The sequence below is a fragment of the Oncorhynchus mykiss genome, chromosome 30 (assembly GCF_013265735.2).
Source record: "Oncorhynchus mykiss isolate Arlee chromosome 30, USDA_OmykA_1.1, whole genome shotgun sequence".
Classification (NCBI taxonomy): Eukaryota; Metazoa; Chordata; class Actinopteri; order Salmoniformes; family Salmonidae; genus Oncorhynchus; species Oncorhynchus mykiss.
The window spans coordinates 6,395,885-6,404,693 of NC_050570.1; the positions used below are offsets into that span (position 1 = coordinate 6,395,885).

Genomic DNA, 8,809 nt, shown 5'->3' on the forward strand with positions numbered 1-8,809 from the left:
GTGGGTGTTGTTCAGAGCATCCCTGGTTTGAGCCCAGGTTGGGGCAAGGAGAGGGATGGTAGCAACACTGTTACATTACAATGGACATACAGACAAACTTAAAAACAACATCTATGAATTATTTTTAAAACGATGTATTCTAACTTCCTCTTCGTCAAGGGGCTAAAGACATACGTTTTAATACAGCCATGACAGACACAACAATGGACATATAAATTTACAACAACACATCATCAATAAATTATAACAACGAACTGTAACCAGGGATGGAATTTTAAGGATTTTGTGCACTGGGCAGCCTGGCTAGTAGACTATGATTTCTACTAGTCTGAATGATAATTCAGGTTCAGAATTTGGGCCATCCGTTGTTCTGAAAGACATCATTTTACTGGGCTAGTTTTGTACTTTTTCACTAGTCTGGTCTAAAAAAAAAGTAGTACTAGCCTCGGGCCAGCTTTATTTCCATCCCCGACTGTTACTCCCTCTCTCCTCTTCTAGTTGAACCAGAGGCTGAAGAGTGTGAAAAGACAGATGGATGGGGCTGAGGAGGAGATAGAGCGACTGGAAAACTCTAAGAGGAAGTTACAGAGAGATCTGGATGAACAGATAGAGACCAATGACCAGGTCCTCAGCCAGCTCAACACCCTGCGCTCAGAGATGAGGTGAGTTGAACGCAACATTGTGTGGGTATCTATCTTTCCAGCCTGTTCTCATAGACTAGATGTAAGATAGTAAACGTAAATCCGACACACTCAAATTGTGTTATGGTTACATAAGACAGAAGGTTACTTAATGCAAAACCGAAAGGAGGGCGATTTGGTCGGGTTGGATGTGTGGGCGTATCACGCAAACATCTATCAGGGACAACTTTAGCATTATAGCTAATTAGCAACGTTTCTACTACTTTTTAGCTACTTTGCAACTACTTAGCATGTTAGCTAAGCCTTCCCCTAACCCTTACACCTAACTCCTAAACTTAACCCTGACCTTAACCCCTAGCCTAGCTAACGTTAGCATTAGCACTAGCTACCTAGCTAATGTTAGCCACAAGAAATTTGAATTCGTAACATATCATACGTTTTACAAATCTGGAACATATATGAAATGGATTATGAACATCCACCAATGAATACATACCATACAAAACCTAACATACGATACTAAATGGAGTGTCTCGTAAATGACGAAATACTCTTGAGACCAGGTTGTTCTTTCATTTGACTTTGGTTTTTGTACCCTGCACTGTTGTCGTTTTTTTTTACAAGGCTTCTCCTGCTCTTTTCCTTGTTCAGGCATAAGCAACAGAAATCAGCACCGCTCCTGATGATCCTTAAGGGTGTGGATGATGTCAACACTGACTGACTGACTTCTGGTACTCCTTGGTGACATGTTGTAATGCACTGACTACAGCGTGGTGGGGAAAAATACAAGCGGTCAAGTCCGATATTTCCTGATATTCCTCAGAAAGGGTTGGTAAAGCACTGTGAGGACTTGGGAATGAAAAGTACGACAGAAGTTTCTCATTAACGATATTTCACCTGTACCTGTATTTCACCTGTACAACTCAACTGTGGGCTCACCTGGTGATTTCATAACATTTTGCTCTAGACTGACCTCTAGTGGGTATTCTATAACTACAGAGTTCCATGGAGTTCCATAAGAAAGATCACTAATAAAAAAAGCTTTTTTTTTTTTTTTTTTTTGCTTTTCACCAGAGGCACAACATTCACAACACCCAACATTCACAACCCCCACCAGGGGCACAACATTCACAACCCCCACCAGGGGCACAACATTCACAACCCACACCAGGGGCACAACATTCTCAACCCCCACATTCTGAAATTGCATTTTTGTCCCCCCCCCACACAGTTGTATAATTGTAATGGGATACAAAACGAGGCAACTGTGTGCTTTAGGACCATGCAGATGCATCCAAGCAGTCAGGCAGGCTGTTTGGAGTGTTTATATGACTGAAAAACATATTTAAAAAATGATGCCTCCCCCCACTTCTAAAACCAAAGTTGCACCCTTGCTTTTTACTATCATAAAACAGTCAATAAACATTATTGTGTGCTCCATAATTTTGTATTTGCATAAAGCATTTAACCTATGAATAAATTAGTTATTTATTACTAAATTGTGAGAAATTAAGATTTGAAGGAAGGCTTCCTATCTGCAAAGTTCAAAGGTACATCTCAGAATATCTTATACAGTGTGGGACCCTCCCCCATTTCACACTTTATGCATGCAATCCACCCCCATTGTTAGGAACCTCTCCTCATCTTTACTCTACCTGTAGCCATGCCAACGGAATCAGGGGTAGGAGTAAACTACTTGTAACTCACAACTTGCTGATGTCGTTCATCTACACAATGGTATTATTTCTGTGGAATATTGTCTGAACCTGCCGTTTTGATAACAAACTGCGACTAATAAACTCGAGCATGTGTAACTGTTTTGCTTCCGTCCCTTTCCAACGTTATTTTCATGCCACTTCGATACCGAAGCGACTTTTTTTGTAGCAGGTTAGGAGACTGAGGTTAAGATTAGGAAAAGGGTTAGGGTTAGCGAAAATGCTCTTCTAAACTGTTACGAAAATTGCTTTTTCATCAAAGTGACGTGAAAAGAGTGTGTACCCCACAGCACAGCTGATAAAGGCGAGAAGATTTATCTTTATTTACAAAGGTAAATTGCTTCAAAGATTTATTATTTAATTCATTTGGCGTTTTACAACCGTAGAGAATTATTTGAATGGTAAACCCCAAACTTTTTTCGACTGAAAATGTAGGTTTGCAAGCCACTTACTGCTAGCTATCTAGCTACCTACCTGTTAGTGTAGCCAGAGTGTGCTATCACAGACAGTAAACTCTGTGTTGGTATAGATGGGTTGGCCGATTGCAACGTCACAAACATGACGCATCGATATGTTCCGGAAGGCGTGAGTTGTTTGGATTCTGAACGGTCAGGTCAGATGGCTAACAACAATGACAAGAAGCTGCCATATGGGGACTTGTAGGTGGCTGGTTTCAGCTTGTTGTAGCTTGTTATTTATTCCGTGTCTTGTTTTGAGGTGTTTTGACTGATTTCATGTCTATGCTAATATGGCAAAAAAAACATTTGCTAGCAAGCTAACCAACAACTGTAAATATGTATTTGAGAGACAAGTTCTCATTGTGCAAATGTATTTATGTTTTCAAACATTTTTGGAGACCAAATATAGTTAACGCGTTGTCAAAGCCAAAACCCATCTGTTTTGCCCCATAGTTGCTTGCGCACGTGTCGGTTTTGTGGCTAAACAACCAACCCGTCTATACTACGAAGCAAGCTAGATCTACTCAGGTTTGTATAAAGCTAGCCAGCTTCATTCAGTTAGTTTCAAATTCCAGATCAGGCTTCATCCGTACTACGAAGACGGATATTGCTTGTCTGCCTGCAGCTAACTTTATCAGGCTTGTGACTGCTCATGCATGTTGCACGTGGCTAGTCGAACACCGAACTCTTCATTGAGACAATGCTGAAACGTCAATACATGGGCGAGTCAGTGGCACAATTTAATTTGTGCCAAAATGAAAAAAAGTTATCTTGCAAATTCAGCAGGCTATGGTGTGAAATGGGCTTGTTGAAGTGCCTTTTTTAGAATTACTTATCGTTAATAATCTTTGATGTGCTTATCACACAGCCCCTTTTATTTCTCAACTCAATTAGGAAGGTGTTCATAATGTTTGGTATACTCCGTGTATATACAGGCAGTTTGTAGGACTGGTAGCAGATAAAGACCGACTCTGATGCAGTTCTTGAGGAGAGACGACCACACAGGATTTGTGTATATCTCGCCAGCCAAGGACGACCAGGCCTAGGTGCCTGCAGGTCAAGTTGTTCAGTCCCTGTGTTGTTTTGTGGACAACAGAGGGAGGAAGTACCATTTCATAGAGCCTCTGCTGCAGATTAAAATGTGTGAGATTAACACAAAACCTGAGTTTATAAAATGTTTAAAAATACTTTGAATTCAGTTTGAGTTACTGTTTGTCTATTCTGTTACTCAGTAGGTGATTTGATAATAACATTTAATATTAGAAATAAAACAGTCATAAATTATCTTGAATGAAATGACTAAAATATTGTAAATTGTGCAGTGTCATTTGTTGTCTGTTTTCTGGGACCCTGTCACCTCTAGTGTTGTTATGAAATTGCAAATATTCATATAATTGTTGAGGTATGCAGCACTCTAATTCGCAATGAAAAAACTTTTTCAAATAAAGAATGCATTTTTTTAGCACATTTGTGCATTCATGTTTGGTAGCATATACAATAACTATTCACAATACTAGTGATTTCTTGGTTCTTTGAGGTACAAGGTGCATTTTCAGATGACAACAAAAGTATTATGAAGTTCGGTAAGGAAATCTTTAATATATAAACAGTCATTTTGCAGTGTCTCTTCCGTAACGGAGGATGTCACATCCACAACGTTAAATTTTCCTCTCTGAAGTATATTTCCCATTTTTTATATGTTCATCATTGTGGTTTTTGTGTGTAGACAAGCCTTACTTTCAAAGTGGCTATTCATATTTTACCATTTGAGATTCACAGACGTCCATTTACGTCACAAGTTTTGTTGTTCTGTTACTTCAAAGTGACACTGTTTAGAACATTGTAATTTTGTGTCGACACTTCCCCGACAGGTTTTTACAAATATACACATTAACATGTTCATTTATGCCTGATGAGCCAATTCTCTGAGACATTTTGTGTGGAAATGGAGGGGCCTAGCCGGAACCATGAAAAACAGCCACAGACCAATTATTCCTCCACCAAACTTTACAGTTGGCATTATTCATTGGGGTGTAGCGTTCTCCTAGCATCAGTCAAAACCAGATTAGTCCATCAGACTGCTAGATGGTGAAGCGTGATTTTTCCCTCCAGAGGCCGTGTTTCCACTGCTCCAGAGTCCAATGGCAGCGAGCTTTACACCACTTCAGCAGACATTGGCATTGCGCATGGTGATCTTAGGCTTGTGTGCGGCTGCTCGGCCATGGAAACCCATTTCATGAAGCTCTTGGCGAACAGTTATTGTTGATGAACAGTTTTTGTGCCTACTTTGCTTCCAGAGGCAGTTTGGAACTCGTAGTGGGTGTTGCAACCGATGTGAGACCATTTGTGTGCACTATGTGCTTCAGCACTCAACTTTCCCTTTCTGTGAGTTTGTGTGGCCTACCACTTCGCGGTTGAGCCGTTGTTGCTCCTAGATGTCTCCACTTCACCATAACAGCAGTTACAGTATATATAGTTTACTTTGCTAACTCCTCAAACCAGGTAACTAGTATACCCCTCATATTAATTCTGAAGGATTCATTGCTGCTCGACTTGACTTTTTTATTGCTATTAGAAGCATTCATTAGTACTTTGTTTGCTCAAGCATTCATTAGTACTTTGTTTGCTCAAGCATTCATTAGTACTTTGTTTGCTCAGATGGTTTGTGCAATAATCTCCTACGACCGATAGACACTTCTGGATCATGAATCGGAAGCTACACAAATATCTCTCTCAGCCTCCTCAGATATGGAATACTGCATTCCCTCCTTTGTTCCATGACCAGCTAGCGTACCTGTTGCTCCTGGGCAAGATGACCGAAGGCAACTCCGACTGAAAAGACGGGCTCTTCCTAGTATCCTGATGGCTAGCTGAAAAGACGGGCCGCACGGCCTCCTCTTCCTAGTATCCTGATGGCTAGGCTGAAAAGACGGGCTACAAGGCCTCCTCTTCCTAGTATCCTGATGGCTAGCTGAAAAGACAGGCTACAAGGCCTCCTCTTCCTAGTATCCTGATGGCTAGGCTGAAAAGACGGGCTACACGGCCTCCTCTTCCTAGTATCCTGATGGCCAGCTGAAAAGACGGGCTACAAGGCCTCCTCTTCCTCGTATCCTGATGGCTAGGCTGAAAAGACGGGCTACACGGCCTCCTCTTCATAGTATCCTGATGGCTAGCTGAGAAGAAGGGCTACACGGCCTCCTCTTCCTAGTATCCTGATGGCTAATGTCCAATCGACAGAAATGGTCCAATTCACGCACTTAACAAGAGAACATCCCTGGTCATCCCTACTGCCTCTGATCTGGGGGACTCACTAAACACAGATGCTTTGTTTCTGAATAATGTCTGAGTGTTTGAGTGTGCCCCAGGAAATCCGTAAATTAAGTTTAGCTTAATATAAGGAATTTGAAATTATTATTTTGATAGTTGAGTACATTTTTGCAATTACATTTACTTTTGATACTTGAGTATATTTAAATCCTGACTTTTACTTGAGTCATTTCCTATTAAGATGTCTTTACTTTTAATCAAGTATGACAGTTGGGTACTTTTCCCACCACTTGTAAAACGTTAGGAGTATCTTCATCCATTGTCCAACTGTTGCATTTATCAGAATTGTTTTTAAACCTTTTAATTAACAATTTCGATGACTCTTGCTAGATACTCATTCGTTTTTTCCCAGCAGGCTGTACACTTCTCTTGTATTATCAGGGAGCAACTGACTTTTATTTATAACAGTAACATTCTTTCAGTTTATTAATGTGTTAATTAAGAGGTGGTGTGGTTGTAATACAATACTAATATAATATATAATAATGTTATTCTAACTGTATCAGCGCTCCCTGTTTCAATGTGCCTGCATGGGTGGCCACTAGTGGTCTATAGTAGAATTGCAGTCTGGCTTTTCTCTGGAAGACAAAAAGAACCACGAGACGAGAAAGGCTAAATAAAATCACAAATTCCATTCACTTGGCTTTATGTGTGTTTCAGAGCAGTTTCGGACATTTCTAATAATTTGTTATAGTTTCAGCTATCAGACACGTTTAATACAAATGTTTTGTTATGCTAATTTCTACAGAATTGCATCGTGGGAAAATGTCGAAACACTTTTACGAGTAAAATAACAGTTCAAATGTGTTTTCACCTTTCCATCTACTAGCAGACAAAATAACACTGAACGTTCATTTAAATTATTTGCTTTTTTTCTCAATAGCCGTGGTGCTAAAACCATTAGGCTAAAACGTTTGCACGGGAACCACTATCCCACATTAATCATGTACAACTCATACTTACCTGGCAAGGGAGACACCGTGATCAAGAAGGCGGTTCACCCAGGGCGAGGCTCAGCCATTGCACTCCGGCTGTGCTGACCCCTGCGAATTTCTCAAATGTGGAAATCTCGATTGCATAATTTCTGGTAGTGGGGGACTGCGTTCGCGCTCTCCCCTGATTTCATTGTGAAAGTAAACCCTCTAGTGCGACTCATTCATCCTTTTTTTTTTTTAAGTGAACGAAGCATTTTAAGGAAACGAAGCATTGTAGATATCACGCTTATTTTTATCATTTATTTGGTGGTTATATTTGTAGTAGGTCTGCTGTTTACAGATCCTAAAATCAACAGAGTTTATCCATGTCCATCGCTTTGGTCGGTGCTGTATCCGATTCATGTGTTGTTTTCTAATGTTAGGAATATGTGGAAAATATAACTGTTTGTCAATTGGCAATTTTAGCATAATTAATGAAAAAGGTATGCTGCTATATTTGGTTAAATTTACTTGCTTTTGAGACTCAGTAACTTTATATACTTTACCGTAATAAACTCATAAAGTTTAGCAGGGCCGCGACTGGTTAGTACTTGGATTGGAGACCGTGTGGGAATAATAGGCGCTGTAAACGTTTACTGATTTTGTCCAGTAGGAGGCGCTGTGTCCCCGTTGTAAACAGGCACACTTCTGCCAGATGGTCTATCGTCTCTGCTGCTGTGTGTTGTTTTGTCAAATAAACATTGTGAACTCCGAGAAAGGCTTGAATCACAGAGGAACTTTAGGGAATGTCTTTGTTTTTCAACCAGACAGTTTTTCAGTTTTCTGTAGCTTTCGAACGGGTGCTTCTGGTAAGAGCAGGGGGAGGTGTATATGCTTCCTCATTTAACAACTAACTCCTGGTTTACCGAAGTTGAAAACATCTTGAGCTCTTGTTCACCCGACCTGGAGTTTCTGATGCTAAAAACCGACCCCACTATATACCAAGTTAATTCACGTGTGTTATTATCATAGCTGTGTACAAGCTTGTTTCTTGTTTTTATTTGTGTGTTTTTGCTCTACCTTATGTAATTTTTAGTATTACATTGTTATTGATTAATTATTGCATTGTTGGGTTTAGAGCTTGCAAGAAAGGCATTGTACTGTACTTGTGCACGGGACATTAACTTGAAACTCCATCTCTCTCTATCTCTCTATATCTATATCTCTCTATCTATCTCTCTCTCTCTCTCGCTCTATCCCCCTCTCTCTCTCTATCCCTCTATTTTTGCATTGTTGGGTTTAGAGCTTGCAAGAAAGGCATTGTACTGTACTTGTGCACAGGACATTAACTTGAAACTCTCTCTCTATCTCTATCACGCTATCTCTCTCTCTCTCTCTCTCTCTCTCTCTCTCTCTCTCTACCCCCCCTCTCTATCCCTCTCTCTCTCTCTATCCCCCTCTCTCTCTCTCTCTCAATTAAATTAAATTCACTGGGCTTTATTGGCATGGGAAACGTGTTAACATTGCCAAATCAAGTGAGGTAGATAATATACAAAAGTGAAATAAACAATAAAAATTTACAGAAAACATTACACATACAGAAGTTTCAAAACAATAAAGACATTACAAATGTCATATTATATATATAGTGTTGTAACAATGTACAAATGGTTAAAGTACACAAGGGAAAATAAATAAGCGTAAATATGGGTTATATTTACAATGGTGTTTGTTCACTGGTTGCTCTTTTCTTG

The 8,809-nt window shown here is 40.0% G+C and overlaps 1 protein-coding gene and 1 non-coding gene across 2 annotated transcripts in view; both read left to right on the plus strand.

The window, feature by feature from the left end:
- The window catches only part of LOC110517067 (cingulin-like protein 1), a 39,478-nt gene extending 37,018 nt beyond the window's left edge, over window positions 1–2,460 (plus strand). The window contains exons 22-23 of the mRNA XM_036968794.1: window positions 499–662; window positions 1,293–2,460. The gene's annotated coding sequence lies outside the window, so the exon portion shown is untranslated. The remainder of the gene's footprint in view (window positions 1–498; window positions 663–1,292) is intronic.
- A 4,636-nt stretch (window positions 2,461–7,096) lies between these two features.
- Window positions 7,097–7,260, plus strand: LOC118945954. Its single transcript, XR_005041107.1, has one exon. It is a non-coding gene; the product is annotated as a U1 spliceosomal RNA (small nuclear RNA).
- The last annotated feature ends 1,549 nt before the right edge of the window (window positions 7,261–8,809 follow it).